Here is a 13059-nt window from a genome sequence, read left to right as displayed (position 1 = left end):
TCTAAAAATCCTGATTTTCCCAAAAATACGATTTAAACAAGTCAAGGCATGGTCATCCCTATAACATAATATATATCACAATATATCCACAGTTTTCCAACGAAACCAGAGATGCAACCCGATGCCCCATTTTCCCAAAACTATAACATGAAAATCCCTGTTAGATTTTCCCAAATGAGTAACCAAAATACACACAAGACCTTGAGCCACAGTTCTATTGAGTCCGATTTCGAAAATAATCAATATAAATAGAATCGCCTTACCTTTCCCCAAAAATTAAAACCTGAACTCTACGGCTCCTAAACAACGAACCGAGTTCCCAAAACCTATAAACCACACTACAAAACATACTTACAATTCCATTCTCTACATAACTATTATAACGAAATTGAAAGCCAAGCCTCACCTTGACTTTGGGTCAAATCCTGAAAACGCTCGAAACGAAGATCCGTTCCACAAATCTCGAAGAGAATCCTTCCCTGATCCTTGTAGTAACATCAGATCATAAATTCAAACAACGTACGACGAAGAAATCTAGAGAGAGAGAGAGAGAGAGTGTGTGTGTGTGTGTGGTTCGAGTTCTTAGAGAGAGAAAAAAAAACTTGATTACTTAGCTAAGAAGCAATGGAAAAAGATATTTATAGCCCTTTGACTCGGCCAACCTCGTCGACGAGGTGGCGTCTTCGTCGACGAGTCAACGAAGGGAGTTCATCGACGAAGCGGTGGCCTCGTTGACAAGCCTGAAATTTTCGGATTTCCCTAAACCCCTCGGTTTCTCCTCGTCGATGAACACCTGCATTTCATCGCCGAACAACAGAGGGCCCTCATCGACGAATTCCAGCTTCGTCGACAAAGCCTACTCAATTACCGTTTTACCCTTCTCTTATTTATTTATTCCATATATCATGGTTCGGGTTCTTACAAAGACACCTATTTTCCCATAGTTATTTGAAAAATATTTTGGGAATAACACTCTAAAGATTGAATCCTTGTGATATTCAAAGTCACATCTTTATACAAAGAGTTTTACATTATTGGTGCAAAAAGTACTTGAAAAACTATTGTTTTTAAATCTTTGTAATATCCAAAGACATATCTTTATTCAAAGGTTTAAATCTTATAAGTTATTTGATAGCAAGAACGTTGTGTGAATTATGGTGCTATCCCAAGAGGAGGGGAGTGAATTGGGTATCTTAAAAAATAGGTCCTTTAGGTTCTAATTTTGAAAATTATCTATTTCAAACTTGCAAGCTACTCACAACCACCTCAATGTTTCACAATTAGTTAATTTTATGTGTGTCTTTATCAAGCATACAATGTTACTCAATTACTCACACATGTACTAAAAGTTCAACACATACACAATGAGATTACATAGAAATTAAAGATAGGTAAGGGTAAGAGAGATGCAAACTCGATTTTTATGAAGTTCGGCCTACCCTAGCCTATGTCCTTGCCTTGAGCAACCCACTCAAGGATTCCACTAAAAGTTTGCTCCTTTAATTGGGACGGAACTTCCTTTACAATTTGCTGCTTATAAGAGGCGTAGCTTCCTCCTCAATCCTGGTTCACAGCCCGAACCGTGTATACAAAATAAAGATTACAATTTCTGCAACAACTCAAAATGCTTCTAACTGAGCTAGTGAGTACAAGATAAATCCTAACACATAATCATATGATGAATACTTGAAGCTTAGTATGTATCTAATAAATGATCTTTATAAGAAGAATGATATGTTTCACAAATCTACCTTTTTATCAATATCTCCCAAAAATAATTTTTATAAATAAATGCTTTGGAGAACTTAGGGTTTGAGTTCAAATCACTTTATGCAAAAATACCAAATAAGATCTTTAAAAAAATAGTCTTGAATATTATGCAGATCTAAGTTCTTGCTATTAAATAATTCGTAAGATTAAATCTTTGAATAAAAATATGACTTTGAATATTTCAAAGATTTAAAACACTATTTTTCAAATACTTTTTGCACCAATAAGATAGACCTCTTTGAATACAAATATAACTTTGAATATCCCAAGAATTCAAAGCTTTAGAATACTGTTCCCAAAAGATTTTTCAAATAAATAGTTATGGAAAAATTAGTTTCTCGCTCCCAAAATTTTTTTCAATAAACGAATAATGGAGAGGATGATTGATTAATAAAAAACTTAAAACTCAATAAAATATTTTTCCGAACCTCAAGATCAAACCAAGTTTAGCAAAAGTTATGCATGTATTTGTTCAGATCTTGAATATGCGAATGCCTAGACAAATGTGACTTCTTGTAGTGCAAGCAACGATTCTTAGTAATATGTTCAAAGCTTCTCAATGGTATGCCAAAGATTGATGCAATAAGCTTAAGGCTCTCAAGAGATAGGCAAAAAGTGGTGCTCTAGGGTTTAAAGATTGTTTTTATAAGTGTTCTTGGCCCTAAATTAAATCTTGGCCGTTGGATCATTTAAAAATAAGAGTTTTAGTCCATGGCCGTGCTAAAACGTGAATTAGCGTCCCAACTTTCGTCGACGAATGTATAAGTTTGTCGACGAGTGTATAACACTCATTCATTGATGATGCCATAAGTTCGTCAATGAGGGCACTGTCTGAACTTTTTGGGCTCTTGGTATTTGTTCATCGATGAGACAACACTGTTCATTACCAAGTGGCCTTCATACGTTCTTCGACAAGGCCATTGGGTTCGTCGACAAGGCCTTTAAAGTTTGCCTCGAAAATTTTTTTTCAACTTAGAACTAATGTAAATGCATTTTTCATGAAATGCATGAGTCCTAAGGTCTGTCTAGGGTATATTTGAGCTTTGATATATATCATATGACATATTTAAATACATTCTGTTCTAAATACCCATTCCATTGAAGATCTTGAACTTGATGCTTGCTTCATCATCCTTTCATTCCTCTTGTTCCATGGATTGCACCAAGTGATATGTACTTTAGGTTCCTCATGGCTTCCATACAAGTTTACCATTCGTGCATTTTAAATCATGGTCCCGTTCACAAACTCACTTGCACAGGTCAAATACCAAGTGATTTGTCATTATCAAAACAGGATTGGACTCATAGAGTCAACACTTAGATCTACATATTATTCAAGACTATTCTTTTAAAGAACTTATTTTTTATTCTTGCATAAAGTGATTTGAAATTAAACCCTAAGATCCCCAAAGCATTTATTTATAAAAATTATTTTTGCGAGATATTGATTAAAGGGTTGATTTGTGAAGCATCTCATTCTTTATAAAGATAATATTTTTGCATACATGTTGAGCTTCATGTTTTATCATATGATTATGTACTAGGAATTTTATTGTACTCACTAGCTTGGTTAGAAGCGTTTTGAGTTGTTGCAGAAATTGTAATCTTTATTTTTTATACATGGTTTGGGCTATGAACCGGGATTGAGGAGGAAGCTACGCCTCTTGTAAGTAGCAGGTTATAAGGGAAGCTCCGTCTCAGTTAAAGGAGCTGACTTTTAGTGGAATCCTTGAGTGGGTTGCTCAAGGCGAGGATGTAAGCTGGGGTAGGCCAAACCTCGTAAAAATTGAGTTTGCATCTCTCTTACACTTACCTTTATTTAATTTCCACATTATCTTATTTGTGTGAATATTGTGAATATTTTAAATATATAGTAGGTCTACAAAGTAATTGGGTAAATTAGGTTGATTGACAAAATCACTCATTAAGTTGATTAATTGAAAAACATCGAGGTAGTTGTAAGTAGTTTGCAAGTTTGTAATTGATAGTTTTCAAAATTAGAACTTAAAAGACTTAATTTTTAAAATACCCAATTCACCCTCCTCTTGGGATAACACTGAAATTCACAACTAAGTTTGGTTTAAACCATTAAAAGACTTATTAAGCATGAAAAACAAGGCATTAGTCTACTATTGGGGTGTTTTCGTTGACTAATTAAACAAGTAGCCTTATTGAGTTTCTACGTAGGCCAATCATCAATGAATGACATTGAATCGTTGACGAATTGGGTGGACTCGTCGACGAAAATTTTCCAGTAGCTAAATCAAGTTTTTAGCCTTGTTGACTCATCGACAAAAGGGGGTAATTTGTCAACAATTGAAGATTACTCGTCGACGATTGGATGACATTCGTTGATGATTAACATCGAGACCTGAACACCAACAACTTGTTCTCAAGCCAATCAAGTGGGATTCACTTCCAACAGTTAGATAATGACTAGTTTGGCTCTTTGGCTATAAATACAAGTCCAAAGACTTGTTTAGTAAAGGTTTTGGTGATTTTACAAGTTTATAGTGAAAAATATCTTTGAATACAAAACTTAGGTACTTTGTATTTTAGTTCTTCATCACAAGTGCTCAAATTCTGTCTTGCTCTTTAATCTTTTGTGATTCATTCCTTGAGAGAATAGTGTGAGGATTGTATTGTATTTGATATCAGCTCATTTGAGTATTATTGTGTTGTATACCCATCTTCTTGTAAAAGGTTCTCTGTGAACCAAGTTGTAAGGTTCTTTGTGAACCGTTTGGTGAATGTTCTTGGTGAACCGACTTACAAGGCTTCTTGGTGAACCTTGTGGCTCTTGGTGAGCGTTGAGATTTGTTCCCGTGTGAAGGCTTTTCGTAAGCATTGAGGGATTGGTTCTCTCTTTGTGAGGCTTCTCCGCTGGTGAAGGAGTTTATAGTGAATTGCGAAATCCTTGAGTTGGAATCAAAGCGTGGACCTAAACTTGGTGCTGAACCACTTTAAAGTACCAGTGTTTAGCTTCTCTACTCTTCAGTCTTCATTTCATATCTTGTGCATGATTTACTTTACTTATATTGTGATATAATTGTTTGAATCTTGCCAAAAACTTTATTTTGTAGAGAAAAGTCGAAAATACATGAAAGAATCCATTCACCCCCCTCTTGACTCTACACCCGGGCCGACAACAACCAAACACCTATACTTGAGACAATGACTACGAAGAAGTTCATAATTTATAAGTGAGTAAACTTTGTTTACTATTATATTGAAAGTAGTAGAAACTACCAAATACATTTTGTATGGGGTCCACATGTAGAACTAATCCGAGTGAAATTGATATGCATCTAGACCTAAGCAAATTCATTGTCCAAAAATTCTTGAGTTACCTCTTATTATACATTATACAAGTACTTATATCTCCAAGAACAATTTCATTGTCCAAAAATTAAAAAGTAGTCAAACATTTATTCTGCTTTATTACATAATAAAAACAAGAATATGATATTTTCCCCTGAATTATTCTACTTTTCTAAATAATATACATTGTTCATCAAAAGTTCAAATCTCATTCTATTAATGAATCGTCAAATCACTACCTCATAAGAAATTAAGTGAATATGAGCATCTCAAGTTTTACCACAAAAATTAAAAATTCAAATCATATAATATAATTCCATGCTATCAAACATGTCGTTGTAACAAAAATAAAAGATAAAAAAAAAAAACACAAATCATATAATATAATTCCATGCTATCTAACACAAAATTTCATATGCATTCATCATTTATTCAAATAAATTTAATATGCAAATATTTAGACATGCAAAAAACACTAACCTCTAATTGGGGGTTCCAAAAGGATGCTTTAAATCACAAAATTGGCTTCAATATAACCAAATTCAATATATAAACTATCAATTTCTATTACAAACTAACATAAATTTCAACTCAAATTTTAGAATCTCAACACAACAAGAACGAAGTTTAATATAGGAAAATATACCTCATTTCCCTTATATACTACTTTCCTAATGCTCGGATTGTATTTCATGATAGAACATTCAGATTATACAATTCGAACCCAATGTTCACCTGCAAGTTTTGAGAATTGTTAGGTTGGCGCCCCCCTCTCGGCTCTCTCGGCTCTTGGCCTCTTCTGCGAATTGCAAACAAAGAGGAAGGAGGGGGGGGGGGGAATGATTTAGCAGAAATAAAAACGCTACTTATGATAGCGTTTTTTAGCCACCACGCATCAATGGGCAATGACCCTCGCCCAAAATAAAAATGTTGTACCATCCAACATCTTTTACTTAAAAAATGCTAGATAGGCCAATGTTTTTTAGGACACATAAATTTTGGAAATAAAGTAGCACCCAAACTTTTCTTGAATATTTTTAATTAAAATAAAATTACAGAAACAAATATGGGGAATGAAGCCGGAAGACAACCATGTGCGTGCATTGACCAACGTGCGCACATTGAACACTGAGAAAAGAATTCTGATTATATTAAGAAACGAATACAAATGGGACGCAGTGGTCTCCATTGCGCTAACAGCGGTAGAGTTTTCTCTCGTTTTATCTTAATTAAAATAATATATATAAATAATATTTTATTTGAGAAACTATTTCTTAGAATAACTTTGACGTAATGAGAATTGCAGTAAGAGAAAGAGAAAGAGAAAGAGAGAGACTAAGAGAGTTGAGCAGTGTGGCTCCTCCTCCTTGTAATATTTCTCCAAGTATAGTACAGTGGTGTGTGCTTCGTGGACGTAGGTCGATTCGACCGAACCATGTTATATCCGGTGTTCCATTGTGTTTGTTTCTTTCTTCGTGTGTGATTGTTGCTCCAGGTTTATCCCCAACAATTGGTAACAGAGCTTGGTTGGAGTAGAATCGCTAGATCAGAGAAAAAAAAAATTTCCAGATTTTGAGCATCTGTCTAGTAGCTCAAAATTTAATTTTGAGTCCACCATCGTACTCCTCTCATCAAGACGAAGCAAACGGTGTCAACCGGAGCTCCAAAAGACTTCAAATGACACCGCAGGCGCCACCACATGCCTCGCTGGAGAAAGACGCCTCCCCACATGCCGATTACGCGCCGGTACCTGCTGGTCACGCATCACACGCGCGCTCACGTGTCTTCCTCGCACGGACAGAATCAACCTGACCCAAACTTTACGCGACCCGACCCGAAGAATCTCTCAGACCGGATCAACCCAAGACCCGGTCCACAAATCTATATTTGACCCGAACTGATCCAGACCCAGGAGCTATGTCAGCGCTGCTGCGTCAGCGCCACGTCATCCGACCCCATACTGCCACATCAGTGGTGGGCCCCACAGTGACCTATCAACAAGTGGACCCCATTGGCACGTCAGTAGGTGGGCTCCACTGCCGCGTCAACATGCCACGTTAGCATAGTTGACCAGAGTTGACCATTTTGACCGAGCGTTTGACTGGGCTTTTCGAAGCCATTTCAGGTCCGTTTTTCGAGCAAATTAAGCTATTTCTAGGGTTTTCAGCCGTTCTAGATCCAACCGTGCTATTTGTTTGAGCTAATTCCATCTCTAAATCAGTGAGTCAAGATGTCGAACGAAAAGAGCTCTCAGATCGAGATGTTTGACGACACGAACTTCGGTTTCTGAAAGATGCAGATAGAAGACTATTTATTTGGTAAAGAGTTGCACTTGCCACTAAAGGAGAAGCTAGAGTCCATGAAGGAGAGCAAGTAGGAGTTGCTTGACCGAAAAGCTCTCGAAGCTATGAAGATGATGTTGGCAAAGTATGTTGCCTTCAACATCAAGCACTTGACAACCACCAAGTCCCTTATAGATGCATTATCTAACATGTACGAGCAGCCATCAGCCGCGAATAAGGTACATATAATGAAGAGATTGTTTACCATAAGCATGTCTATAGGTGAAAGCTTTAGCAGACACCTAAATAATTTCAACGAATTGTCGGATCAACTTGCCTCGGTCGGGATTACATTTGATAGTGAGATTCGTGCCCTATTAATTATCAGTCAGCTACCTGAGAGTTGGAAAGGTATTATCACTGTGATCAGTAGCTCTGCAGGAAAATCGAAACTGAAATACAACAAGGTTATCAATATGATTTTGACAGAGGAGATCAGAATGCGGTCGAACAATGCCTCCACTTCAAGTTCAGCCTTGAATGTGGAAAGTCGAGGAAATGGAAGCTAGCATGGACGATCTAACAATCGTGGTAGATCTAGGACCAGGCGGTCCAAATCCAAAAATCCCAGAGGTTCTTAGGGCACAAAGAATGTTGAGTGCTGGAATGTGGAAAGATCGGGCATTTCAGAAACCAGTGTAAAGGTCCGAGAAAGGAATCTGAGGCAAAGACAGAAGCAAATCTCACCTCTTCCTCAGGAGAAAAAGATGCTTTGATATGCTCTCTGAAGAATAAGCAGGAGTTTTGGGTCTTAGATTCCGGGGCCTCATTTCATGCCACTTGCTGCAGAGAATGCCTAAAGGATTACACACCAGGTAATTTTAGTAAGGTGTACCTTGACAACGATCAACCTTATGACATAACTGGCAAGGGAGTTGTGAAGATCAATATAAACAAGTCAATATGGAAGCTGAAGGATGTCAGACATATTCCAAACCTGAGAAAGAATTTGATCTCAGTAGGTCAGCTGACAGATGAGGGACACACAACGACATTCAATGGCGATGAATGGAAGGTTTCAAAGGGTGTATTAACAATTGCTAGAGGTAAGAAAAGCGGAACACTTTATCTAACCTCCAATGCCTCCATGTCTATTTCAGTTGCTGCAGGAAATGACGACAGCAACATCTGGCACCAACGACTTGGTCACATGAGCGAGAAAGGACTCAGGGTGATACACTCAAAGGGGAAATTTGGTAGTTTACAGTCAGTGCAGATTGACATATGTGAGGATTGCATATTTGAGAAATAGAAGAGGGTTAGTTTCTAGATAAAACCCGTGCCCCAAAGAAGGAGAAATAAGAACTAGTCCACTCACATGTGTGGGGACCGACGCCTATCTTATCCATAGGCGAAAGGAATTATTTCGTCACGTTCATTGACAATCACTCTCGGAAGGTATGAGTTTATTTTTTGAAGTATAAGTCGGAAGTATTTGATGCTTTCAGGGTATGGAAAGCTATGGTTGAAAACGAAACTGTTTTGAGAATCAAGAAGCTGAGAACATACAATGGCGGAAAGGATGAAGACACCAGGTTTAAGAAATTCTGCTACAAGCACGGTATGAAGATGGAAAGAACTGTGCCAGGCACGCCTCAGCACAATGGCGTAGCAGAGCGGATGAACCGAACATTGACTGAAAGAGCCAGAAGCATGCGTATACAGTCAGACTTACCATTGCAACTCTGGGCAGAAGCAGTCGGCACAACAACGTACTTGATTAATAGGGGTCCATCAGTACCTTTGGACCACCGTATACCAGAAGAGGTATGGAGCGGAAAAGAGGCGAGACTTTCACATTTGAAATTTTTTGGTTGTGTTGCATATGTACACATCAGTGATCATGTCAGGAACAAGTTCGATCCTAAGTCCCGGAAATGGACCTTCGTCAGTTACGATGAAAATGAATATGGGTATCGCATTTGGGATGATAAAAATAAGAAGTTGATCAGAAGTAGAGACGTGATTTTCAACGAAAGGGCAATGTATAAAGGCAGGCACACAGCAGAATCCACCGAACCAGTTCAGATGGAGTCAACCTATGTAGATATGGATGATATCCTAAAATGTATCGGGACGCAACAACAGAATGCCAAGAATCCTCAGGCGGAGGAACCAGTGGAGCAAATCGTCGCACCACTGTCTCTTACTCCAGCTCCGGAGCTTAGGAGATCTACTCGGCCCCATGTACCAAATAGAAGGTATATAAATTATTTACTTCTTACAAATGGAGGAGAGCCCAAATGCTATGATGAAGCATGTCAAGTGGCAGATACGAGCAAGTGGGAGCTTGCGATGAAGGACGAGATGAAGTCCCTCACCTCCAATAGAACGTGGGAACTAGCTGAGTAGCCCAAAGGTAAGAAGACCCTTCACAACAAGTGGGTATATAGAATCAAAGAGAAGCATGACGGCTCCAGGAGGTACAAGGCTCGGTTGGTAGTTAAAGGCTTTAAGCAGAAGGAAGGAATTGACTACACCGACATTTTTGCACCAGTTGTGAAGTTGACAACCATCAGATCAGTCTTGAGCATTGTTGCCTCAGAGGGCCTATATCTCGAGCAGTTAAATGTGAAGACAGTGTTTCTTCACAGTGATCTTGATGAAGAAATTTACATGCATCAACCAGAAGGATTTTCAGAGAAAGATAAAGAAAATCTGGTGTGCAGATTGAAGAAGAGCTTGTACGGACTCAAACAAGCTCCCAAAAAATGGTACCGAAAATTTGACGGCTTTATGCATATAAATGATTTTCTAAAGTGTAACGCCGACCACTGTTGCTACTTCAAGAGGTATCAGTATAACTATATCATTCTATTGTTATATATGGATGACATGTTAATCGCAGGACCAGATATAGAAGAGATCAGGAAATTGAAGCAGCAATTGTCAATGGAATTTGACATGAAGGACTTAGGCTCAGCGAAGCAGATACTTGGGATGCAAATCTCCAGAGATAAGCGATAGGGAACATTGCAGTTATCTCAGTCAGAGTACATTAGCCGTGTTCTACAGAGGTTTAACATGAGCAGTGACAAAGCAGTAAATACACCTTTGGTAGGACACTTTCGCCTCTCCAAGGATCAGGTTCCCCAGACAGATGAAGAGAAGGATTTCATGGCTAAGGTACCTTACGCCTCAGCCATTGGAAGTCTTATGTATGTCATGGTTTGTACCAGACCGGACATTGGCCAAGCAGTAGGAGCAGTTAGTAGATTCATGTCTAATCCAGGGAAGACTCACTGGGGAAGCAGTGAAGTGGATCTTCAAGTACCTCAGAGGCACTGTTGATAAGTGTTTATGTTTCGGAAAAGGAGGCTTGAAAGTCAAAGGGTATGTAGATGTCGATTTTGCTGGTGAAGTTGATCACCGCAAGAGCACCATCGGATACGTGTTCACTGTTGGCACAACAACTGTTAGTTGGATGTCGCAGATACAAAAAATTGTTGCCCTATCCACTACAAAAGCTGAGTACGTAGTAGTAACAGAAGCCAGTAAAGAGATGATTTGACTACAGGGTTTGTTGACAGGGCTTGCATTAAAGTAGGAGAAGAATGTTTTGTACAACGACAATCAGAGAGCAATACATCTGGCAAAGAACTTAGTATTTCATTCTAGAACCAAACATATCGGATTGTATTATCACTTCATCAGATCTCTATTAAAGGATGGAGTACTGGCACTTGAAAAAATTCAAGGAAGTAGGAATCCAACTGACATGTTGATGAAGGTGGTGACTACAGAGAAGTTGAAGTTGTACTTAACTTCAGTCGGTCTTCATCTTTGAATACAGACATGAGCACATCATTTACTTGTACACTGGTTGAGATGCTATCTCCGTCTCCAAGTGGGAGATTATTGAGATTTGAGAATGCAAGTGTGGAGTCATCGGCAGCAGTACTTTCCCCAGCAGCTTATGTTGAAATTGGAGACTTACAGCAAATGGAGGCCAACAACCCTCCACCTGCCTTGCCCACCATGGCTGACATTAAGCCACCATGTTTGAATTTTACTCTCTCTATATGTATATATATATGTGTGTGGAGAATGTCCAGGATAGTGGTGTGTAGTGTGAGTGCTGTGAGTGCAGAGACGTTATACGCAAAGAGAATTGCAGTAAGAGAGAGTGAAAGAAAGAGACTGAGAGAGTTGAGCAATGTGGCTCCTCCTCCTTGTAATATTTCTTCAATGGTATATGCTTCGTGGACGTAGGTCGATTCGACCGAACCATATTATATCCGGTATTTCATTGTGTTTGTTTCTTTTTTCGTGTGTAATTGTTGCTACAGGTTTATCCCCATCACATGGGGTTGGCCAAGGGCCTCGCCATTGGAAGCAATGGCGTCACCTTCGCGATTTCGTCATTCTTGTGCTACTACGGCAGCAGATTGGTGATGTACCACGGCGCCCAAGGAGGAACCATCTTTGCAGTCGGCGCTACCAATACCCTCGGCGGACTGTAATTTTCTCCGTTCCCTTTAGTTACTCTGTTTTTAATTTCTTTCATTCTTCAGTCTTAATTGCTGCCACACTGAGATCATGGCCACTGGTGGGATGATTTAAAAATTTTCAATTACTAAATTTGACCAGAATATTATGCTAGAACAGAAATTTCATTGGAAAATGAGCCATATTTAAGCCGAGTGCCCTGATCATTGAAATCAAATCTTCCGTGTTTTTTTTTTTTTATGATGAACAGGGCTCTGGGTCAAGGTCTATCCAATCTGAAGTACTTCTCGGAGGCCACTCCCGCTGGAGACTGTATAATGGAGGTGATAAACAGAGTACCTGAGATCGATTCCGACGACATCCACGACGACATTTTGCCGGACGTTTCAGGGAAAGTGCAGTTCAAGAATGTAGACTTCGCGTACCCATCTAGGCCAGAATCCATGTTTTTCAATGGCTTCAGCTTAGAGATCCCGGTGGGGAAGACGGTGGCGCTGGTCGGCGGAAGTGGGTCTGGGAAATGGACGGCGATCGTGCTGTTGCAGAGGTTCTACGACGCACTTGCCGGGAGATCTTGCTCGACGGCGTGAACATAGAGAAGGTTCAGTTAAAGTGGCTGAGGTCGCAGATGTGGTTGGTGAGCCAAGAACTGGGGCTTTTCGCAGCCACCATTAGAGAGGACATACTTTTCGGGAGAGAGGACGCCGGAATAGAGGAGGTGGTTGCGGCAGCGAAAGTCTCGACGCCCATAACTTCAACTGTCAGTTGCCACAGGATTATGCAGGGTTTTTTTCCGATTTAACTTTTTTTTAAAATATATTAAATAATATAAAATTCTAGAAGCATTTTTCAAAATGACTCTAGCGTAATCTCTCTACTTAGAGTACCGACATTTTCTTTTCAGAGACGGTGCTCATGTAAACGCGTGGCAAATCTCACTACTCCAACTAGCGAAATTTTTAGTTGATAAAACATGCTAGTCTTGACGCGTGGCAAATCTTGTTGATTCATTTAGCGAGATTTGTTTTGGATACTTAAAGGCCATCCAGCCGGCGTTCGATGTGTGGCAAATCTCATTGGTTCATCTTGCTAGATTTGCTTGGGATATTTAATGCCTATCCAGCTGTTCATCGACGCGTGGCAAATCTCGTTAGATGAACCAGCGGGATTTGCTTCA

Source organism: Malania oleifera, chromosome 7 (assembly GCF_029873635.1).
Source record: "Malania oleifera isolate guangnan ecotype guangnan chromosome 7, ASM2987363v1, whole genome shotgun sequence".
NCBI lineage: Eukaryota > Viridiplantae > Streptophyta > Magnoliopsida > Santalales > Ximeniaceae > Malania > Malania oleifera.
The sequence above is the reverse complement of the archived record's forward strand: the minus strand, read 5'-3'. Positions refer to the sequence as shown.